This window comes from Hemiscyllium ocellatum, chromosome 14 (assembly GCF_020745735.1).
Source record: "Hemiscyllium ocellatum isolate sHemOce1 chromosome 14, sHemOce1.pat.X.cur, whole genome shotgun sequence".
In the NCBI taxonomy this organism is placed as follows: Eukaryota; Metazoa; Chordata; class Chondrichthyes; order Orectolobiformes; family Hemiscylliidae; genus Hemiscyllium; species Hemiscyllium ocellatum.
In genome coordinates this window covers 26,591,676-26,605,568 of record NC_083414.1, presented here as the reverse complement: position 1 = coordinate 26,605,568, position 13,893 = coordinate 26,591,676, and the positions used below count along the sequence as shown (strand labels likewise).

At 37.4% G+C, this 13,893-nt stretch overlaps 1 protein-coding gene across 1 annotated transcript in view; it reads right to left on the bottom strand.

Annotated features, from left to right (window-relative positions):
* The window catches only part of pparg (peroxisome proliferator-activated receptor gamma), a 178,556-nt gene extending 167,207 nt beyond the window's left edge, over positions 1–11,349 (bottom strand). Inside the window, exon 1 of the mRNA XM_060835531.1 lies at positions 11,195–11,349. The gene's annotated coding sequence lies outside the window, so the exon portion shown is untranslated. The remainder of the gene's footprint in view (positions 1–11,194) is intronic.
* Positions 11,350–13,893: the final 2,544 nt, after the last annotated feature.

Here is a 13,893-nt window from a genome sequence, read left to right as displayed (position 1 = left end):
ATTTGTCAGGAGTCCTGCCTGAACAAACTTGTCTCTTGTGCACTAAGTGCAAGCCAATGGCAAGCTTAGTACTTTAATAAGTCAGTGTAGGCAAAGGGGAAATTAGTAAGTTGATTTGAAATGGCAAGTGACCTGCACCTTCAGTGTCTGAGCAACTACATGAGGTATCTTGAATTATGATTTTATAATTTGTGGCCTGATAGCATTTTCTTGGAGTTACTGTCACTATGAGCAGTTGACTTGGGAGTGAATTCAGATCAAAACACCTAGAAAGCTTTTTAAATTTGCAACTCCATTTCTTTCACCTTTGATATTGTCTCACTTGCTGAGTATTTCCAGCGTTTCATGTTTTCATTTCAATTTTCTATGTACTGTTGAATCTGGTACAACTGGTGCCTTGAATTAGGAACCCAGATACCAAAGTACTCTCAGTTCATTTTTTTTTTAAACTGTCTTTTACTTGTAGCGCACATCCTTTTAACTGGCTTGCTGTGTAGGAGATATAATGTACATTTCAGATTGAAGAATGAAAATAATAAAATTATGAGTGAACCAAAACAGAGAACTGAGGAGGAGGGAGAGAGGGCATGTATGAAGATAGAGAAGAGATGTGCAAATATAAGAAGTAAAGACGACGAGAAAGAGGTAAATGGTAAAGGGGCTGAGAGAGAAAGTGGGGAACTGGGTCCATCAAAAATAAAAATGAACTGAAAATAGTTAGTGGGAACTTAATAGTTGGTTAAGAGATAGGTGAGGTAAAGGATAAAAGGAAGGGCTAGAATAGAGATGAGGGAAAAAGTGGGATGAGGAGACTTGTATTCTGATGAATTGAAAACCTTGAGTTTCATATTGCACATTCAATAATTTCCGATCTTATGAAAAAGAAGGAGCACTCCTTGCTTGCCTACTTTGTATCCAATTTTAATAGTTTGAAGCTCTGAATTTGAACTAGGAGTCACATACTATTTTTCTTGCTGGCTTACCAATATTTGTTGTCTAACATTTGAAAGTTTTTTTAAAAAAGCTAAAATTAACAAAATCTTACTTTAACTGAGGATGAGGCTGTGGCTGTTGTTGAGGGGTTGTTGGCTGGGATTTGAGTGTGGGCTGCGCTTGCATCTTTTGCTCAGGTTGCCCCCTCACTGGTTGACCTTGTGATCGCTGGGTTTGCAAAGTAGTCCGTGGTTGTTGCATTGCTTGGCTTGGTTGCCTTTGTTGTTGAGTTGGGGGGCCAGTGGGACGCGGACCTCCTTGTGCACGTGGCCCCTCAGAAGAAGCATGATGTTGCGGCAGTAGGCCTTGGCTTTGTGGATGTGGTCCTTGGGGTTGTGTTGGGCCCCCTATGTTCAGCACAAGAAACACTATATAATGTTACATTTATAGAAATTCCTTAAAAACTTTGAAATCCAGCACTTACTTACTATAAAATTAAAGGGGGTTATTTACATGTTCCTGATGATGTTCCAAAGTGTGATATTTTGTGAAGTTCAATCCTTTAAACATTTTAGGTCAATGGCTACATTTAAGTTTAAAGTCTTAATTGCAAGCAATAACTCAAACATTTGTGGCCAATAAAATACAAACTTGTTTCTGAAGGCAAGATCAGTGTTAAAATAATTTAACACAGGAGCTAGAGTACTTAAGTTATAAGTAAACAATCCATGAAGATAGCACACTAGGTCGCTGAAAGCAAAAACAATAGAAAAGTCCAGAGAAAGCAGAAAAATACAAGATTAGAATAAGCAGTCGGTTGGCGACCATAAGAAAACTGAGCAGAAAAGTTACAAAACCTAAGGAAATCTATGTTGACTCTAATGATAAAAGTCACCAGTTGATGACTAGTTGCTGTTAAACAGCCAATGGACCATTTTGCTGTCTTTATTACTCCTAAATTTAAATTCTATTTTCTTAATGTAGCCAGTCAATTAAACATAAGGTTCATTTAATACTTAACTGTCAAAATCAATGTATTTTTCCACAAACATTAAGCATATTTTAAGGAATCAAGAGAAATTTTGTGTTAAACTCATATAATATTTGTAGGTCATAGATTGCTAATTAATAAAGTACCATAAATTTAAAAATAACATTTTCTTGAAGTTTACATTCATGTTTTCTTTCCTGCATAAAACTTTGGTGGGAAGTTAGAAATTTGTTAACGTGCTAATCAAGTAATCCTTTGATAATTCCAAATGGGCAAAACATCAGGTACACAGATGTTAAAACATCAATATAAAATTTCATGTGATTTAAGCTAGAGAAAATGTCATGGGTATTTATGCATGAAGGGTCATTAAAAAACAGTGCATAATTAATGAATTAATTGATACACAACCATTGAACATTTGAAGTTTCGGGCTGACTTTAGAGGCCTTTGAAAATGCTGGATGGGGCCCAATCCTGAAGTCTCATCCCTATTTCTGAAGGATGGCAGTTTTGTTAATGAGGGAAGAGGGAATGGTGTGAATCACAGTTGTAGGAACCATGCACTCTGATCATTTGAAATTAGAGCTAAGTTCAAGTAGACCGCATCTATGCAGCTTCAAGGATCAAAACCCATCATGTGGTAATTCCATATTTATTAAGTAGATATAAACTTTTGTAAAGAGTGCATGGATCTGTTTGAGCTTCGTGATTTTCTTATGATCCAAAAGCCCTCCAAGTTTGCTGTTACTTACAAAGAGAATAAAACTGCAAGATTCTATGGTTTTAAACCAACAAAATTTACTTTACTACTCAAAGTCAAGAACATAAAACAATTTATAATGAGCTGAATTTTAGCAAAACTTTTAGCAAGATTCAGCAAAGGGTAAAGTTCAGGACATTTCATGGTGGATTTCTCCCAGTTAGTTCCGTGAGATACCTCACACATTTCTCCACTGTTCCCCTTGTATGGACTGTGGCTCGATGGTGCTGTGCATGCTCTATCATACTCTCATCAGCAGTGGAAGCACTTGCCATTGCTTGGACCCTTCAGACCTTGCCACCAGTACCATATTTAAAACCCAGCTGTGCACTAGGTCAATCACAGCCAGCCACAAATGGCCCTTCATAGTATATGTAATGGAAGGGAAATGAAAAAGAACAATTTTTGAAGGCACACAGGTGACTTCTCATTGGTAATAGAAGATCATATTTATAAGTGTATTGTGAGTTAACATCACCACCTGTCTTATAGACTGTCATTGTAACTCCAGTATGAGAATTAAAATCCACAGGCTACCCATCCTTGATGCCATATCATGTTAGAATAGAAGAGAGTGCTACTCTTTTGCCAATGCCCAGCATAGCATATCTTATTTTTCAATGTGCGAGCCTTCAAACTGTTGAAAAAAGTTAACTTTTATTCAACAAGAGAAATGAAGAAGAAAGAAAGTCTTTGCTTTTGCTTCACAGAAATGACTATCATCAAGTTTAATAACCAGTGACATGCTCAAGATTGCTTGTGACCAGGATTTGTATCTCACACATTCACATGCGTTTTGCAAACAGGACTCTGATTAGAAATATCTTAAATCAGTACTGTGTAAGTGTCCAGATGAATGCCATTGAAGTACTTCATGCTGCTCACAAGTAGAGCCTGAAAGTTCAAACAGGAAAAGACACTTACTCCATCGATTCCAGATGTTCACAGCTGCTTTTTATTTCTATTTTGCATTTGTAATTAGGATGAGGGTAGAACACAGGTCACACTTTGCAGAGTCAGTCATAGGCTCAGCCTAGTAACCTGAGACCCCCAACCTCCGTATTTCTTTCTTTCTTCTTTGCGCTTCCAGTCATCTCCATCAATCCTAAGCTTGCACAAGTTCTCACTCAACTCACATTTATGTTTTCATTTCCCAATGTTACCCTCTGAGCCCTGGGTCTAGAGCTTTGTCATGCCAAAATCATGATGTATTGTCACATCATTGAAGGCAGGGCTGTGGAGGCCATCAATTAATCCTTCCTGCAGTAACCTATGTCTTCCAATGCACTATTGTCTCCCACGTATAAATATTGAGCTGCCCTCTGTCACATTTATTGTTCCCTGTGCTGCTTTCAATCCCACAGTTGGTTTCCCACCTTCCCTACCACAGGATACATATTAGGAACTTAATAGTGCTCTTTAACTTTCAGTGGACAGACCCAAAGGCTGACTATGGCTGATCCTCCTGATCCACTTGAAGTACACCCTTGACTGATGAGTGACCAGACCTGACCAATCTCTCTGCAACTCTTTGATTGACTTACTTCAATCCCTTGACAGGTTGCAATGAACCTGTGGGATTGACTTTGGCCCACTCCCTGAACCAACCACCTCATTGGCTGACTGGCTGTGTCCAAGCTACTGAATTGAGATTGGTGCTGTCTTTAGCTGATTGTTGAGACACATCCAATTGACAAGGGTCCCTCTTCACTTGCTTGAGGATTACTTCCCTTAGACTTTGAGACATAGCCATTTGGTTAAGCACATGCAGTGAATTTGCTATGTAAACTGCTGGCAGATGCTTTGGGTGTGACATTGGTATAGCATGGTACTATGCAGCAACATATCCACCTTCCTCACTGATCACTGCAAACCATCATGACAAGCTGCTGAGCTTTGTGTCTGTGCTACAAGTCAGAATGACTATAAGCTTATAAATTTTGAATAGGTGGAAAAGCAGAAAAAGACAAATGCAGAGATGCTGTGAGCAAAGTAGATGCAAACTGAGTTTTAAAACAAAATTATTCAAGGCATGTGGATGTCACTAGCTGAGCCAGCATTTGGTGGCCATCCTTAGTTATCCTCGAGAAGTTGGTGGTGATCTGCTTTCTTTAACTGCTGCAATCCCATTCTATAAGTAGACCCAGAATGCTGTAAGGATGGGAATTCATGATTTTGATCCAACACGAAGGAATGGCGATATATTTTCAAGTCAGGAAGGCTGGTGGCTTGGATGGAATCTTGCAGGTCATGACATTCCCACATGTCTGTTGCTCTTGTCCTTCTAGATGGAAATTGTTGTGGGTGTGCAAGGTGATGTCTAAGGAGCGTTGGTGAATTTCTGCAATGCATTTTATCGTTAGTACACACTGCTGCTACTGAATGTTGGTGGTGGAGGGAGTGCATATCTGGAGATGTGGTGCCAATCAAGTGGGCTGCTTTGTCCTTGATAAAGTCCAGCTTCTTCAGTGTTGTTGGTGCTGTGCTCATCCAGACAAGTGGGGAGTATTCCATTGCACTTCTGCCTTGAGTTGACAGACTTTGGGGAGTCATGAGGTGAAATACTTGCTGCAGGATTCTTAGCCTCTGATATGCTGTTGTAACCACTATATTTATATGGCTAGGCCAATTCAGTTTCTTGTCAATGGTAATCCTAGGATATTGATAGTGGGAGAATTAAGTAATTGTAATGTCATTGAATGCCAAGGTACAGTGGTTAGCTAGTCTCTTATTGGAGATTGTCAATTCCTAGCATTTGTGTGGCATGAGTGTTACTTGCCATATTTCAGCCCAAGCCTGGTTATAGTCCAGATCTTGTTGCATTTGAGCATGAGCTGCTTCAGGATCTGAGAAGTTGTGAATAGAGCTGAACATTGTGCAATTATCAGTGAACATTGTGACATTACGAAGGGGGAAAGGCTGTTGATGAAGTAGCTGAAAATGCAGTCCCACAGACACTAATCTATGGGACTGCTGCAGAGATGTCATGATCCCAACAACTTTAACCATCCTCCTTTGTGCCAGGTATGACTTCAACCAGCAGAAATGTTTCCCCCTAATTTCCATTGACTCCAGGTTTGCTGGGGCTCCTTGATGCCATACCTGGTCAAATTCAGCGGTGATGTAGAGGAGCAGTCGCTTTCATCTCACCTCTGAAATTTAACTCTTTTGTCCATGTATGAAACACAGCTTTAACGATATCGCATCTTGGTGGAACCCAGACTGGGTATCAATGATCAGGTTACTGCTGTGTAAGTGCTGCTTGATAGCACTGTTGTTAATAGCTTACATCAATTTATTAATGACAGAGTAGATTGATGGTCTGGTAATTGGTCAGGTTGGATTTGTCCTGCTTTTGGTGTACAGGACACACCTGCCAGACTTTCCATGTTAATGGGTAGATGCCAGTATTGTAGCCATAGGAACACCTTTAAGGAGATGCAACAAGTTTTGAACACAAGTTTTCAGTACTATTTCCAGAATATTGTCAGCCTTTTCAGTATCCAGTGCCTCCAACCATTTCTTTGTAACACATGGAGTGAATCAACTTTGCTGAAACTGGCATCTGTGATGTTGTGACCTCTGGAGGAGACTGAGTGAGTATGAAAATAGCAGGTGAGCGACCTCAAAGGTGTACCTTGAGCCAATACATGAGGAAAGTGGTCTAGCAGCAACATCACAATGAAAGATGTTGATGCTCTCTCAAGGTGCAGCATTAAGTGGATAACTATTGTAAGTGAGTTGGAGATGTGACATGATGACAATGTGAGGCCCATGTGTGTCTGATAGCCAATGTCCATGGATGGGGACGGAGGTACAGATGGTCACTCCCCATGAAGTATATCATTAGAAGTTAGAGACTTCTGTCCAAGGTGGAGGCCTGGAGCAGCAGATGGTGAGCTGGAGATGCTGGAAAATTTGCATTTTGGGATCTGTTGCTGCCTGGTTCTATCTGCCGCATGGAAAATAGCAAACAAGTTGAGAATAGATAATAGTGCAATAGTGCAAATTGGTCCCTTACTGTTCACTACTGAGATTCTCATCTATTGATGTAGGACTTTGAGAATCTTACAATAGTTTCCCAATAGACACATCATTGTTCTAGGGAAGGGTCACTTGACCCAAAAGTAAACTCTGATTTCTCTCCACAGATGCTGCCAGATCTGCTGAGCTTTTCCAGCAATTTCTGTTTTTGTTTCTGATTTACAGCATTCTCAGTTCTTTCAGTTTTTATTTTGACATCATTATCCATGTTGTGGGACAACATAGGCCAATATGTATTTACAAATCTAAAATATAGATTTAACATGATATAAACATGTACCCTGCATTAACAAGCAAGATGTGGTAAAACACCTCGCTATACATCCAAAGGCAGCTGCAACTAAGATAGTTCAGAGGGTTTTCAGCGACCCACTCAGACGTCAGTAATCAACATGAGTTTCAACCCTTTACTTCAAAAGGTCCTGCATCTGAATGACCCTCACAATCCACAAGAATAAAATAATTGTGACTACCCAGTGAATAAAATCTCTTTTCCTTAGGTTGCATTCCCATGGATTCTCAATGGCCATTTTCTTTATTCCATTACTGACTTATGGCCACAATCCCAATGCTTTACCCTCTAGAAAAGAACACAACTGCTTAAAAGTGTAACTTTTCCCCCTGTCAGCAGCAGTCATTGACCTCCTGAAACGTTTATACCTCTTGATGGCATCCTCTCAGTCTCAACTAGAGTGGATGGTTAGCCAGGCTTCCTTGGAGCCCTCATCTAACTCTTAGCTCCACCTGATAGCTTTAAAGATCTGTCTGAGCCCTAGCTGCACAGAAACTGCTGATACAGTTTTTTTTGTTGTAAGACCTCATCTTCCAGTAGTTTTCTCCTCCAAGGTTCTGTCACCCTCTGTCTCACAGTTCTCTCCCTTTATTGCATGGTACTGTGTCTTTGTTTCTCACTCTACATGACCTCAATGGTGATGTGTTAACTTTAAGTGACAGCCATCAACTGTAAAACAGAAACTCAAAGGCACTATGGATAGTTTGTGTCATATTTCTTGGGCTGATAAGAATCAGAATCCCCCTCCATTAAGCTAAGTTCAAGTTTGTAACAACTTGAAGTCCTTTCAATCCCCAGACCTTTAAATACAAAAAAAAACAAACTGAAGTGATCAGTTAGGGTTAGAAGATCCTCTACTGAATTGCTTTGATTGTCAGGCCATTAGCTGTAGGTTAGAAAACACCATTGCCGTCCCTTCCTGAGGCTTCAATAGCATTCTTTTTTGCTTTTTACCAATGACTGCTATTACAGCTGAGGTCATTCTGAAAATTTAGATGATTTTTAAAAGGTAGATTCTTTTTATCTCAGCATGATGCTGAATTCACATTTTGATTGAAAGTTAAAAGACATTATCAAAGGATTAGTTACCTTTAATGTGGTTACTGAATAGAACTTTGTTTTTATAACATTAAATATTTGAGCGGATTTAAAATCATCAAATGTATTTAATAAATGGAAGTTTATTTGTCAATTTCAAGAATATGTGAGTAAGAGCTCTATTAGAGTGCTAGATGTTTTTCAGTATCACATAGCTACTGATGTCTGCCCATAGTGGATACTGGGCTTTTGTCTGTAAAGATGGTTTATGGGTATGAGGTAACACAGATAAGGCATGAGTTCGAATGAAGGGGGCCTAGAGGATAGATGAGGAGTTATGAGTTAGAGGGTAAGAGAAGTGAGGGCTAGAAGGAGTTACAGCTTTTAAGTCAACTGAGGTTCAAGAATACAACACTGGCCACCAGCCCAATTCAGCAATTGCTGGGTCTTGTTAGCCACATATGATCTGTTTCCATAGGGCCTAATTATATCCCATGATCACCTTCCTGATATGAAAATTGGATATAACAGGGTCCTTTAAACCAAAACAGGTCTTCAAGATCTGACATTTCCTGATCTGAGCCACCCACCTTGGTTACAAACAGCCAACCTGTAATGCTAGAACAGTGTACTTGAAGATGGATATACTTGGTCTATGATACAGTTCTGTTTGACCTTAGATAGAGGAAGAAATCTTAGTTATCTCTCTCAGTACTATTAACAATCTTTTATTTATTATTCTCCATTTATTAAGTAATTTTGCCCTCTCCTGAATTTTTTTTATTACTTGGATTATTCAGAGGACTGACAACTTTGTAGTTGTAAACCCTTTGTAATTCTTTAGAAGACTGTGAAGATCTGTTTGAGGGATTCAATGCAACTCTCCCTCTAATGTACCATGTCTCCATGTGGGATGTGTTTGACCTCACCTGTTGCTAATTGTGGTTGAAGTTGATTACTCACTACATTGATAATCATAATTGCTTCAACATGTATCCCTTAATTTGTCTCTTAAAGTTTCAGTAATAATTTTTAAAATGGCCAATGCAACTATACAAAAATCTCAGATTACATTTTCAAAGCATAAGCAAGTGCTGGATTTAGATAAGTTCACAATATTCCATTGTTATAATGTACAATACAAGTGATTATGTAAAATAGATTACTTCAAAAAGGAATTTTGATTGATTTTTAAACAGTACATTTTTTCATTACATTCAAATTTCAATTAAATTTGAATCAACAATTTTGATTGAGTGTTTCAACAGGGAACTTGAGTTACTGACAACTGAACACAGAATCACAAAGATGCTGACGGCAAAAATTAACAGTGCCAAGAGCCTTGCATTATTCTTCAATATATCAAGGTACATTAAATACAATAACGGATACATGGGTATTTAGGATCTATTGATATTTTCTAATTTATCTGTTCAGAGATGTTATTGCACATCTCTGGAATAGTTGAAATGTGAACCCAGATAGGAGCTCTACTAGGCCTGTTTGCTAAAATAAATTAATTCTAATCTAACAAGTCCAATGATTTTCATTGCACAGTTAAAACTCATTTTATTAATAATAAAAAGAGACAACTCTTAAATACTGATCTCAGTAAACATGTGCACATCTTAAAATTGCTTTCTTTTACAAGTTTACTCAGAGAAGGAACTGCCTATTTAGGGATAAGCAGTGATTGTAATATTTGAATCCAACTCACACAGAGGTGTTCGCTCAGTATGCATAGTCTTTAAATCATTGTCATTGATTATTGTCTTACTATGGACAAGGAATGCCACATTAGATAAGTTAATGTTTAAAATGTCATGAAAGCTGCTGATACTTTTACATTTGAATCCGTAATTAAACTTACTTTCCTGTGCTATCTCCTGTTTTTGTTTGTACATAACTGTTTCCTTTAATGTATTTCTTGTGCGAATTGACGGTGTAGGAAACATTGTATGTAAATGCACTTCAATATTTATTTTTGTGTTTTATAGATATGTGTGTAAAAACTATATCATAAAGACCCGTCTACCTTTTGTGTTTTTATTGCACATTAAAGCTGTACAAGTGTGTAGCCACATTATGTAAAATACTGCAGTAAAACCTGAGCATTTTTAAAAACCAAATACAATTATAATAAAAAAAAGACTTTTACAAACAACTGAACACATTTTGTTATGACCTCAACTGTAACATTAAACTTTGCATATAGCATGCTTGCATGCAAATCGAAATGCACTTTTAGGAATGTTTATTTCTGGCTGTGCAATTCAGTGTCCTCCAGGAATTAAAATATTAAGCCATTTTTGTTTCTTTCAGCCATAACACTGCACTTTATCTCAACAAATGTCTCTCCTAAAGCAATGTACAAGGTCAACCATATCTACTTCATATGATTAGGACGACTGCAGAATTACATGCAAATGATTACAACATGAGTTCAAAAGCACACCTATTTAGGTTTTAGCAGTGGGCAAGATACCTTTTTCCAAACTTTCAACAATAACAGGGTATTCCTCAGCCACACACCAGCACATTATGACAATTTTATGTATTCATTTCAAGGCATTTTGTGAATATATGCTCCTGACATGTAGCCCCACATGTTTGGAGCACATATTAGCAAATTGCATGCATACCCTTGCATCCATTAATTTTAGCAATAATGGCTCAAAATCTGCTGTGACATGACAATGAACAGCATCCGTTGCTTTATGAATGGCCTTGTTATTTTTATTTTGATGCTATTTTGCCACTTAAGTTGCTTTAACTATGAAATATGAACAATAGGCAAGACAAGCAACTGTGAATCTCCTAAACCAATGAAAGGTTGTAAAATGAACAATGTAAGGACTGAGAAGTAAATATAATTTAAAAAGTTGAATTTAATTTCAAATCAGGTGTAGAGAAACATACAAAGAGAACAAAAATCAGAACTGAAGAGAAAGAAAAATGACAAAGTAAAAATGTTAATTGTTTGAAGTATCTCCAACAACAATAAAAACCAAAGGAAATTAAACTCTATGCATATAATAAGTTAATTGCATTGCCAGAGATGTAGACTGTACTTATCAGTACAATATCCACTTAAGACTTGAAATAACTTGACTTAACTTCCCACATAGACTTACCTTGTATCCACCATGCAAAAACTGCAGCTTCGCATGGTCACCGTGTTTGAGGGGGAAACCAAACAACAAAGTATACCATTTTCACAAATTTTATAGCAGAAATTTAATTTTATCTGTAACAGCAATGTTTTCATTTTCTATTTTAATCTTACATCTGTCCTCAACTCACACTGCTATGACATTTGTGATGTATACATGATGCTGAGCATTGCCATTATTTTGGCAGCAAATTTTGGGCCATTTGAAGTCACAAGACAGGTATTTTCCTCTGTGTTTAAACTGTTATGAAAATACAGACATGTGTAAATAAGGGTATGACTGACCGGAAATATTAATGGACTGTTTGTACGCTTACACTCAACAATGAAATAGCGTTAAAAAAAGCTTGTGTAGACTATTAAAACTACTCTTCCCTCCACGTAGCTTTCTACTCATAAGGCCTTAATAAAAGAGCCTTAATAAACTTTTCATAATTATATGGGTGCACAAGTGGACAAATTAAGTGAGCACGGAAATCCAGATTGGTTAATGAGCACAAAGGTTTCAAAGAATTATCACAGCTTTTTGAAAACAGCACAAACATTGTTATATCAACATGACGTAGAACATACAAATTTTACAAAAGTTCACATTTGAAAAACACAAATATTTCATCTGTTTTAGTCTTCTAAGTGATTGGATTCCTGGGGCTATTGAGATTATAAGCCATACACAGGTACAGACAAGAAAGGATAACAAACCATTATCATTTCTCCCGTCCTATTGGATTGTTTGGCTCTTTTATAGAAATGCTTGAAATTATTGATTATAATTTAATTGGTGAGGCACTGTGGATACCTGTAGATAACAAAAATGACAGGTTGGGCAATATTTTCCCTGCTTCTTAACCTATTGTCAGTCTTAAATGGGGTCCAAAACCCAAACTGTTTGGAAAACAGTCATTTGATCTCCCATGAATTGATCAAGTGATGACTGGAAAGTGGGCTTACTATCCAGTTAAGGATGGCAGGCAGCCTCTCAAAAATGAACAGTTAATCATGAATGAAGAGGAAGCTTCAAAATATAAAGGCCCTCTCTCCAACTTCTTAAAATTTCAGTTAAAAATGGTCTTTCCAACAAGATCCCACTATGAGGAGGAGCCTTTCTAAATCCATGATGCCTCCCTTACACTCCTTTAATTAGGACAGTTAACTCCTCATTACATGTAGGCAGGTGAGTCCTGAATTCATCTAGCCCACCTCCAGGATAATGGCCCAGAGTTAGGATGGAATTGGGAAGCCTGGCAATGCTATTTTTACTGTCGGCCCACCACCCCTCTTGGTCCAGTGGGGGTTGAAAATGTATCTCTTTAAATTACATTTGTTTACAGCATCTGCCACATTAAAATACTTACATTGTCATTGAGGGAATGCTGGCCTAGTTCTCACAAAATATTGAAACTATAGTATAAGCCAACAAAAGATTGTGAAGATGTGTTTTATTTTTCTCTATGATGTTCAATAATCCCTTCATTTGTTCTTGCAAACAAGAATGTAAATATAATATTGATTAAGAAAATAACTGATCAAAAGATATTCTTTTCTTTGAGGAGTTTGTTTGAATATAATGAACACTGACCTTTTGGTTAATTTTCCCTATTTATTTTCTAGAAATTACTGAAATTGAGTTTGAAAACAAATGGAACATATTTGTGTACTCAAGCCTGTAAAATTGGAAGCATAGTTTAACCCTGTTTTCCAGGATATTTCTATAGTAGATGAGCTTTGCAATTATAAATTTGGAAACTCTCACTTCTCACAGATGTGCAACCAAGTCCTACATGATAGGAGAAATGCCAGTAGGTTTCTTTCTTATGTGGTCTGAAACCTGTCGACTGTTGTGTGTTTGTCAAAGCAAATCAGGAAAATTTATAATACACTAATAGCATAGTACAGGCTATACTTTGGTTTGAATGTTGCTTATTGATTATGCCAATGTGATGTTCCACTTACGTAAATGTGTATTTTTCTCCATGCCCAATATTCCAGTAGGACTTCTCTATGCGTGATGCTGTACATGGTGATGAATATAACATTGATGTAGAATGTAACATTATCAGTTTCTCAGACCCAATTAGTTTAGACACCAGGGTTTTCAACTATGCAATTTCCAAAAGTTTCCTAGATAGCAATGAACATTGATGATGTATTGGTGTTTGGTGTATTTAAGTGTGGAGGGCAATGATTACAGTGGGAGTGGCAACCTGGAAAGATGAACAGTAAAACTGTTGAATGAGATATACTGGTCCAACTAGTCTTCTACACTTCAAAATGTAGGGACCTGTGGAATCAATACATTCATTTCCAAGTATCACTGTTATTTTAAACGTTGTTTTCCCTCCGGGAAGGTAGCACTGATAATCAAAGGTGGCAAAAGATGGTGATGGAGCTGGTTAAGGAGTATAAGACAATGAAGGAAACAAAGAGAACAAGATACAGTGTTCATGTTAAAATTTTAATAAATGAGATTTAGATCTTAATGCTTTGGTTGCTAATGTTTTACGGTTTGAAAAGTAAATTTTTGTGGAGGGGGTTGCAGTTTCCATCAATGTAGGATGAATTCTTGATTTATTGAGGTTGAACTTTTATTGTATCAGAGTTTAGATTTTTGAAAGGGTAGGAATTATGGCATATGGATTAATCAGCATGAGTGCTTAGGTT